This window comes from Euphorbia lathyris, chromosome 3 (genome assembly GCF_963576675.1).
Source record: "Euphorbia lathyris chromosome 3, ddEupLath1.1, whole genome shotgun sequence".
NCBI classification, from domain to species: Eukaryota; Viridiplantae; Streptophyta; class Magnoliopsida; order Malpighiales; family Euphorbiaceae; genus Euphorbia; species Euphorbia lathyris.
In genome coordinates this window covers 89,868,299-89,880,383 of record NC_088912.1, presented here as the reverse complement: position 1 = coordinate 89,880,383, position 12,085 = coordinate 89,868,299, and positions in this window count along the sequence as shown.

Here is a 12,085-nt window from a genome sequence, read left to right as displayed (position 1 = left end):
TTTCTAAACTTCCCCTTTTAGCATCCATAGTTGTTAACTACTTAAGTTTAACTTCCGTATAGCATATTAGTTTAAAAAGATCCAGAGTTATAAAGCAACAATAGTTAGCCTTCAGACGAATCCAAGAGGTGTGTAGAGATGCTGGAACACAGCCATAACCCATGATGATGATGAGAGGGTGTCAGGCAGAGTTCAGAAGTCTCCACTGAGGATTGCTTTGAAAGGTATACTAGAGTTCCTCTATAACTCTTGTTCTAATTAAATTAATTTGTTATCATTAGTTACACTTAAAGGTTTAATATATTATGGATGTTAAATTTCATTTAACAATGTTTACTTCAGCAGTCGTTTGTCTTCCTACCCTTTTTAGGGTCATAAGAGCGATCCTGCACACATTATACACATCAGAAAAAACGGTCCACATAAAATGGTATCAGAGCTTTCAAAGGATCTCACAAATAGTTAGAACTTTTTGAAATCACTATGTCATCTTCATATACCAGTATGTTTGCATCACAGCTTAATCTTCATAGGAAAGCAGTTGATAAAATTACAAGCGGCATAATTGAATTAGATTTAAGCAATAGTTTAGAAATTTCTATTCTATTAGGCAAATTAATTATATTATTAGAATATTACCAACATCTCCTTAATATAGGAACTAGTGATCTAAATAGGCATATAATGTTAATAAGAAAAGTAGAAATGATTAAATGCCTAATTAATTTCACAATCGTGATTTTTCAGAATTATACACACTAGATAATGGATATACCAGTTGAAAGTCTTAGGATTATTGCTGAAAAACCATTAATTTATAATCAGGATATCAATCAACATATTATAAGTTGTAGAAGAGCATTACAAATTATGGAATTAAAAGATAGACAATTAGAAGTAGCACAAGGTGCTTTAGATGCTAAGCGTATTGAAAAGATAAAATTACAAAAAAGAGTTTTTGACTTAGAAGATGAAGTAAAACGATTAGAAGAAAAACATAGAGAGCAAGAAGAGACAATAGAAATTCAAAAACAAATAATTACTGAAAGTTACAGACATATTCAAGTTTTAATCAATGGAAGAGAATAAAGAAATAACAGAACAAACCCATACAGAAAATACTAATATCTACTATCAAATGGATACTTATGAAGGTGGTATAACTCAAACTTTAAGTTTTAAACCAGATATTTATCAGAAAATACAAGATGAAACTGAAGAGCTATCTGTAAATAAGATATTTAAAACAAAATGGTTTGAGAGAAATAAAAATATACGATATATTGTTCAGAAGCATGAGAATATTATAGATACAACTACTATAAATGGTAGAGCAAGGATAAATTTAATAACAAATGACGTAATAAAAAGAGAATTATCCAAATTATCACATAAAGAAGCAAAGAAATATAGGAATATTTACTTTGGAGGAATAGAATTCACTATAAAAGCATATTTTCAGAAAAATATCGATACTCCTATTCAAATATATGTATTAGATGATAGAATATTAGATAATATCCAAGATGCCTTAATAGCAGTAGTAAGAGGAAACTTAATTTATCAGAAACTTAAATTCACAATTCAACCAGATTTTAGTATCTCATTAGAAGATAAACATAAAGATCTAGCTTTAACACTCTATTATAAATTAGAAGGAATAAGAATGCCCCCAGGAAGTAAAGTAATTAGTATAGAAACAAAAATGATATATGCCCTTACAGGTAATCATCATATCAGAAAACAAAATGATAGGGATATATTAGTACCAAAATTATATCAGGAAATATTAGAACCACTAGAACATAAGGAAAATTCCATCATAACAATACCAGACGAAATATGTATAGATTTTAATTCTAGAAAACTACAACCAATCCAGAAATTATTACCTAGGATAGAAGGAGGAAGGTTAAGTTTTAAGAAAGACATAATAAGACAACCGAGAACATTAGATTTATTACATACATATTATGAAGATAAGTTACGAATAAAAGTAATATTATTTAATGAGCTACGAGCAACTGACTGTATAGCTGAAATTAATACAGGAACCAAAAGTTTAGTACATATTAGCCAAATAAATGAGAATAAATGTGAACTAATCGAACCAGAAACTTATAACTGTCCAAATAGTACAAGAGAAATAATCATAACTAAAAGCATAAGAATTAGATTTAAAATTCAAGATCTAGAATATGAGATAATTGTAGGAGTAACAGAATATGATAGTACATATGCACTATTATTAGGATACGACTTTTTAAATAAAATAAAATATAAGATAAATAATGAAGGAATTACGATAGAGGACCAAAACAAAATACGGTATATAAATAAAATATGAACATACGACAACAACTTGATAAAAAAGAGAAAAAATTACAAATAATAAAAACTATTATGGCAGAGACAATCATAGAATCTCAAATAAAATATTTAGAAATTGAATCTAAACAACAGAGACTAGAATGTGAAATCAAACAATTAAACTCTTTATTAGAACCACCTAAGAAAGAATGGATCAAACTTGAAGACGGATGGATAAAAAGAATCTACAAAGATGAGTGATCCTAACCAAAAATTGGACCAAATATGGATAGAGATTGTAGCAAAAGAACAATTAAAGAATACTCTTAGTTTAATACAAGAAAACCATATTCAAATCCAAGAAATGATAACACATGAATTAACAAAACTGTGGAATACATCGGAAATACCAACGTTTAAGATAATTTTGGAAAAATTAAACATGTTAGTAGCTAATATAGACAAAAGAAAAAGACCCATAGAAGAAAGCTGTAGCATTACCTCAGGAGAAAATCTAAACATTACTATAACACAAACTAAAACTCCAGAAATAGTACCCATAGATGCTTGGAGACGAAGCAAGGACCCAATAATGATGGATATAAGTGAAATAAAACCTAAAATCCCTACAACCGCAAATAAAACCTTAGATCTGTTAACCGATTTACACAAAAAAGGACAATTCTAATCTAATGGCCGAACAAGAACATAGTGTAATAACATTTCTTAAAAATCACGCCCAAGAAATTATTGAAAAGGAAAAATACAAATATGAACCGCTAAAAAACAGCAAACTCAAAGACAATGATGCTAAACCATCCAATGTAGACGTAAGCACCGAAGCCGAATACCTTCAACTAAAAATCGAAAAACAACATAAAGAAATCAAAGACCTACAAAAAGAAAACATAAAATTAGTCATAAATTCGAGTACAGAATGGGTCGAAAAATATAAAAAATATAAACACAAATTTAAAAATACTAAAAAAGAATTAAAAGAAACAAAGCTAGAATTAAAACAAACAAAAACAGAGCTAATCCACATTACAGATGAATTAAAAGAATTAAAGGAAGAAGTAAGAGTCTTAAGAACAATGGTTAAAGAAGTAAAAGGGAAAACTATTCACATCAGTAACAGTAGTAGTGATAGTTCAGATAGTTCAGATATTCAAAGTGAAAATAAACTAAAAATCATTGGGTATATAGAAGAAGAAAATAAAGATGAAACAAAATTAATAGAAGAAAATCATCAAATAATGAAAGCATTAGAACAAATGAAGAACATTAATGCAATAATAGAAGAAGAACCAGAAAGTGATATAGAAAACAACGAATACAACAACAAATACACTAGGTATGAAGAATCAGATATAGGATCAGAAAATATAGTAAACGAAGATGCCGATAATTATCCAGAAGAAGAAATGATAGACCCCAATTTAGACGTAGTAACTAAAAGAGTACCTACGATTCCACAACATATACCTATAGGCCAACAAGGAGACTTTAAAGAATTTATAGGAGGATTAAATCCAAATGGATATTTTTTAGACTTAGATAATGTCTATGATGACCGATAATAATTGCTCAGATTTTTAAGACTGGTAGAAACACTAAGATTGATGTAGATTAAAATAAATAAAAGATCGGTAAGGTGTGACCTGGAATTTTGTACATTGATCATGTGATTACTCCTGATATAATTGTTTTTAATTACTTTATCAGTGACAAGAATCATCCTAATATTCTTCTCCAAAACCAAAACATACACCCAGCTTTTTAATTGTTTTCAATTTGTGGATTAGGGCTACCTTTATTAAACGAGTTTGTAATTAACGACTGACATGACAACATAACTTTCCAAATTGAAACTCAACTTGAGATTATCTTAATCCGAATGAAATGTACATAGTTCAATTCGTACATAAAAAGGTAAAAATTTATCTAATTGCTAGATAAATTTATGTGAAAATAATAAGGGCTAATTACAAATCTAGCCCAACTAAGAGGGGCCATTTATATATCTAACTCATTTTATTTCCATCTTACCAAATTAGACACTTTCAACCATTTTGGACAAAATTACCCTTAGTTCTATTCGATCGATCGATCTACTCCTGCTTCTTCTTCTTCTTCTTCGTTTCAACTTCTTCTTCGATTAATCTTTTTCAATTTCTGATACCAATCGTTAGCGATTTTTGAGATGATTGACGTATTATGTTCAATTTCCCATAGAAATGGTATGTTTTTAGCTTATATGACTGCTTTTCTCGTTGGTCTTGCCTCTTTCTTCATCTGTAATGGTATCGTTTCAATTTCCTCTATTTTCCACAATTTTTCTCCATTTTCCTCCACTGTTGTCGCATTTGTGACGAAAACAATGGAGGAAAATGGAGAAAAATTGTGGAAAATAGAGGAAATTGAAACGATACCATTACAAATGAAGAAAGAGGCAATACCAACGAGAAAAGCAGGCGTATAAGCTAAAAACATACAATTTCTACGGGAAATTGAACATAATATGTCAATAATCTCAAAAATCGCTAACGATTGGTATCAGAAATTGAAAAAGATTAATCGAAGAAGAAGTTGAAACGAAAAAGAAGAAGAAGAAGAAGGAGGACCAGAAGAAGAAGAAGCGGAAGAAGATCGATCGATCGAATAGAACTAAGAGTAATTTTGTTCAAAATGGTTGAAAATGTCTAATTTGGTAAGATGGAAGCAAAGTGAGTTAGATATGTAAATGACTCCTCTTAATTGGGCTAGATTTGTAATTAACCCAAATAATGATAAGTTTATTCCAAATTTAGTTTTGGAGTGGATTTCCCAAATCCAATTGGTTTATTTACTGCTAATTTTTTAAAAAGATAATTAAAGATTAACCAATTCTTAAAGAATTTTAGGTCCATTGTAAATAACTTACCAATCCTGCTTAGATAATTCAAGATTTCAACTCCAAAACTTAAAAATATGTTTATTTTTATTAATTGGAAACGTTAATTGCAAGATATAATGATCAAAATATCAAAAAAAAAAAAAAAATAAATAAATAAATAAAAGAAGCATGAAATTCTCTATAAGAATTAAAATAAAGCGAATTGAATACTTAAGCTGGAAAAATAGAAAAAAAAATGATTTTGGAATACATTTTTATAAAGTTTTTTTTGTCTTAAAATTTGTTGTGCTGTAATCGTTTTTTACCTATGAAACTATATTTGGAGGGCCTAAAGCACTGTTTCGCTCATGACCTATCTTAAATTTTGTTATTTGGTATCTGATCTATTATTTGATCACATTTGATTCCGATCTAGTCCAATTAGTGCAATTTCATTCAATTTACATTAAAATTTAACGGAATCATTATCTTAACGATATTTTTCGATACTTGAACTTAATAGAGTTTAGTTTATGATTTGTTTTTTTTTTTGTTGTTTTTTTCTCTTTTGTAATCTAATTAATTATTTTCACATAATGTGGCAAAAAAAACTTTAAGAAATATCACGTGTCAAGTTCAAATGTCAAAATATCGTTATTTGTCAATGTCATTAAGTATTTATACAAATTAAGTGAAATTTCACCAAATGGAATAGGTCAATAGCCAAATATGATCAAATAATAGGTCAGTAACCAAACAACAAAATTTTGAATAGCAGTAAGTTGAAAGATTACGAGAAATTTGGACAATCACTTAAGGTTAGTGGTGGAATTAGAAATTTTCGATAGGACCGCGTTATTTTTAGTAAAAAAATTTACAAATTCTCATAAAATTGAGAAAAATATTTTAATATATAATAATTTATATGATTATTTTTAAACATTTGATCTAGTCCGATACTAAGATGACAATTGAATTTTACGAGATAGACATATTTTGAGATCCTTATAAATATATTTTCTTGATACATACTGTCAAACTATCATTCATTCTTTCATTCACCAAAGACCTTTAGATATGTGTTTTTTTCTAATGCAATCAAATTCTTCCATCCTTTTACGTAATCATGGATCGCTAACAATATTATTCGGATTAAACTCAAAACTAGAATGAGTAGACTAATCAAAGATCGAGATGGATGATATGATAAGGTGGTACAACTTGTTCACACTATCGACGACTTCCAAAGAATAAGATTTAAGTAACATTGTACAGCGAGCAAATCAATTAAATGTACAAACCCATAAGTCCCGCTTCGAAAATTTTACCTGATCCCATATTTTTTATTCAATTAATACTCTATTTTTTTTTTAGAAATTTCCACATGGACATATCATGGATATTAGCATCTCTCGTTGCTAAAATACATCTGATTTGAAGCAATATCATTTAATTGAAAAAGTTAATCCTAGTAGAGGTTACCGATTGAAACAGAGTGTTTCGGTCTGCCAAAAATAAAGAACTAGTATTCCAAAAGCTGAGTTTAGTAAGTTAATCTTTTGACCGGACAAAGTGAAAAAAAATATCATTATACACACAAAGGCTTTGAGTTGCTCTAACTCCGCTTCAAAGAAAAATCAAGAGAAAGGAAAGATGACTGATATCATGTGGTCGAAGCGAGCCATGCATAACACAAAGAGATACGAAGAGATTGGATCTCTTTGTCTAATTCCTCTTGAAGAGAGAAACTTATCTGGCATTTCTCCATTGATGAAAACCTGCATAGTACTAATTTGAATGCATTGGTTAACAGTATTAGTTAAGGATTGTAGAAACCTGACAATCATAAGTGTATCTAATAATGAATGCTAATTTAGGCAATCATATGCTTTGGCAAAGTCAATTTTAATAGCAATGAAGTTTTTTTTTTTTTTTGTCTTTCTTGATTCGCATAGAGGGAATGACTTCCCGAGTAATCATAATATTATCAATTATCTATTTTATTGGGATAAAACTACATTGAGTGTAGGAGATATGATATTCAATAGAATAAGACGAATCTTGTTACCAATAATCGTTATAATTTGTCTTGTAGGTATTGTTACGTATACATGCTTATAGATCTATATTGTAAAACAATTGGTATTTTGACCTTCTCAATTCTCTCATTTCCTACGAAAATATCCAAAACAAATTTATACACGCCATCGTTCACTTGTCTCCTGTTATCACAATTTTAGATAGGTTATAATATAGTTTTGTATTGTTTTCAACTTATTTGATGCGTTTTTTCTCTAATTATAAATATTTTCTGAGAGTTTTGAGTTATTTCATATACTTTTAAACCTTAATTAATATTCAATTCCTAATAGTTTAGGAATACTATTTATACTAGTCGAAAACCCGTGCGATGCACGGGGTATGAAACTTTTATATAATTTAGATAAATAAATAAATTGAAATATTTACTTTTAAATAATTTTATATCATGCTATGAAAAAAATTTATATTATGCATATTTGAAATTAATATATATTTTTTAATGATAATTCAAATTAAATTAATTTTAAAAATAATTGACTACTTTTTTATAGAATTTTAACTAAAGATGAATTATTTATTTATTTTTACAAAATTCAATGATTTGTACTTTTTAGAAATTTTAATACATTTTTATATTCCAAATATTCTGTGAAACAATAATAATAAAATAACAGATTAATTAAGAAATATATTAGAATATAATAAAAAACCAAAAATTGAACTAAACTATAATTAAAATTAAATATTATATTTACGATACACAAGAATTACAATATAGGTTAAACAAAAATTGATTTAAACTACAATTAAAATTAAATATTATATCTACGATACAAAAAAAATTACTATCTATGTTAAAATGGAAGCAACATCAATATATTATTCTATAAACTATTACAATCAATACTTTTCTAATGTTGCATATGAAGAAACTTTATCAATTCAATATGTTACATATAAAAAGAATTCGTAAGAATTAGTCACAAATTCATCTTGATGAAAATTATTTTGGTTGATGGAATTTCATGATCACCAAGTATTCGAATTCAATTATTCATTCTGCTACAATAACCCAATATATCTAATTGAATCAGTTTAAGATGATGATTTCTCCTATTTTCATCTCGTAATATCTCATCAAGACATTCGATCAATTTGTTCTTCATTTTTTCACTATATAGAATATCAGCCATACTCGCAGATATCACTTATTTGACTTCATTAATATTTTCTAATAATTATATATTCTTGAATTTTGTAAGTAAGAAAAACAAACAAAAGAATTGAAAAAAAATGAAGGGACGAAAAAGATAATTAGGAGAGAACCATCTTCCTCTCGGGTTTTTTTTTTTTAAAATAAGAGAGAATATCGAGACATAAGCGTATAAAGAGGAGAGTGAAAATATTTTTTGCCCATTAATTAAACATTTTATTTTTTCTTAATGAAGTATTAAGTCCATAAATTAATTTTAGTTAAATAGAATTAAATCGCAATCGTAACCACTCAGTACAAAAAAAAAAACGTTTTATAATTAATATGTGAAATTAATTATATTAATTAGAATCATTATGCTCAACATTTGAGAATTTGAAGAGATTTAAATAATAATATTTTTTTAGTTAATATTTTTCAATAATTTGTCCTATGATCATATTTCATTTTCATCTCTTAAAAACTCTTGAAATACTAACAATTTTGTACGAACCATAATATAATAGTTAAAAATTATATAAGCCAATATTGCAAAAGCAATTATCTCAATATCCATAATTAATGTACATTTTTAGGATTTTGAGCATCAAAATTTATTTTTATTTACCTTGATTTTGAATTCGTATCTAGCATAATCCACATTCTTCACGAATAAACATCTTATCAAGCGTATTAGATGCTTACAATCTCTTTGTCTAGAAAATTGGAAAAAAATAACTTCTTGATAATAATAATAATAATATAACATAATTTATATTGAAATAAACTTCATTGTAAGTATAATATTCCAATATCTCTTTAATATTTTATTTAATATGTCTCAAACTTCAATGAACAACTATCGTGTGAAACTTTATATCTATTTGTACCAAAATGCATAAAAATAAAAAATACAATCCATATCAATTAGCTAAACTCAAACTAAAAAAAAGAGTGGATTTCAACATGTTCCGAATTAGAAAAATTAATCTAACTTCAATTAAAACTAAAAATTGAGTTCATAAAAAGCCGAAAATCTAAATTTAGTTAGAGTTAACAATCAAAACGATAACACCTAGGAACATATACTAAAAAAGAATGCAAATATACAAAATCTTTATTTTAGTCATTTTAAAAAATAAATAAATAAATAAGAAAACATGGATAAGGTAGCGAGAGGTATGGAATCTGGATAACGACAGAAATGAAATTTCATCTCTAAAAGATGAAACTATAACAACAATTGTTTAATAAAAATAAAACAACAGCACAATTGAGAAAGCCAAAAATTGAGTTCATATAAAGCCGAAAATCTAAATTTTAGTTAAGACTTAGCAATCGAAACGATAACACCTAGGAACATATACTAAAAAAGAATACAAATTTACAAAATCTTTATTTTAGTCATTTTGAAAAAAAAAAGATAAATAAAAAAGAAAACATGTATAAAGTATCGAGAGGTATGAAACCTGGGTAACGACAGAAATGGAATTTCATCTCTGAAAAATGAAACTATAACAACTATTGTTTAATAAAAAGAAAACAACAACACAATTGAGAATAAAAATAACTACAACATATGAAAAAAAATCGAATAATTACCTTGAGAAGCATAAGAATTTCTTGTAATTTTTGACACTTTTGTGTTTTTCGGTTTTAGTTGTTCATGCATCTTCTATTTCTGTCGAATTTCTTCAATTGAAGCTATCAGTTTGGAAAAAAAAAAGACAAATAAAAAAGAAAACATGGATAAGATAGCGAGAGGTATAGAACCTAGGTAACAACAGAAATGAATCTGAAAATGAAACTATAACAACTATTGTTTAATAAAAATAAAACAACAACATAATTAAGAACAAAATAACTACAACATATGAAAAAATCGAATATTTACCTTCAGAAATATAATACTATCTATCGTGACCAATGAATATAATGGTGGAATACTATTTATCATGCTTTATATAGAAGTTTATTTGTGACTTTTGGATTTCCTTTGCTTTGTGTTTTTTCATCTTCCCGTAACTCTTGCTTTCTTTTATTATTTTAATTAATAGGCTAGTAATTATTTAATATATTATAAATATAAATTTGTTATTTTTAATTAATTAAATATTTATTTTTAATTAATTAAATATTTTTAATCTGATTTTTTATTACGTTGACAACTCATCAAAAAGACCTCTAAAATACTTCTTCTCATTTCTCTCTGCTTCCGTAATTATATATAGTATAGATTACATTGAACATTATAAAAATAAAAGTTACATTTCATGAATATGAATACATTTTCTCCTCTTAAATGTGAATTTAAAACATTTAGGATTCATTTTTAAAATAGAGAAGATGGAGATTCATTCATGTTCAAAGTTTGACTAGCACAAGAAGAGTGCCCACACCTTCCTTGTTCATGTTTCGACGATGGAGACAAATAGACAAGATGAAGAAGTTGAGGTGAGGTGAGGTGGTCCTCTTTTTAATCATTCTGGTCAAGTCATCGTAGCCGTTCATTCTTCAATCATCAGCCCTGTACCCATTTAATAATAAATTAATATAGTTATAATGATAAATGTTTTTGTTAGATTTATTTGTTTAGCCAAATCGTACACGTGTGGACCATGGGCTGCTGCAAATAAATAAATAATCAGATTTATGTACATAACCCTCAATTATAAATTAATTTAATATATTTGTTCATTAATTATGAGTCACCCACCTTCAACCAAATTAATCATATATACTTAATAAGAATGAGTAGTTAGGAAAAGAAATGATTTTCGCACCTAAGAACTTTCTCGGGTTAAGGTGCAAAAATACCCTTAACGTTTTGGGTCAGGAGCAATTTTACCACTAACGTCTAAAATGGTGCAATTTTATCCCTAACGTTGGAAGCCAAGAACAATTTTACCCCTAAAGTTAATAAATTGGGTCAATTTGAGAAATAATTCATTAAACTGTCTTTTCGGTCATGAATCTTCTTATCTACACTTCATACGTGTGTCATTTTATCAGTAACAAATCACAAACATTCGTTGGGATGTGAAAAAAATAAAAAAATATGCTGTCTTTTTGTATGGATTAGACAAAAAAAATTCAAAAAATCTACCGAATTTATAAATATTAATCTCAAATTCTATTATTAAATTATAAAAAACATGAAATCCTTTTTTTAGAACGAATTATTACACAATTGGTGCAGAATAATGAACAAAAATATCTGTATTTTATAATAGTGTTTGAAATTGACCAAATTTATCAACGTTAGGGGTAAAATTGCTTTTGGCTTCCAACGTTAGGAGTAAAATTGCACTATTTTAGACGTTAAGGGTAAAATTGCTCCTGGCCCATAACATTTTACACCTTAACCCAACTTTCTCATAAATTCTTAATTTTAAATATATATGCTATAGCATAAAAAAAAAAACTAATTATTTAATTATGTCTTAGAGTTCCACTTAAAATAAATATTAATCTTTAACCTTTGAGGAATTCATGTGTACAATTAATTTTTATTTCTTAGAACAAATGATAGAATTCGAAATTCAATTCTATGATGTTATGTTAAATATATTTAAATTTTCTAGAATACCAATCTAAATATATAAAAGAGAATTTTACATGTGTGTTTTCTACCCATATTATGTTTAAAAAAAATGTAGAAATCA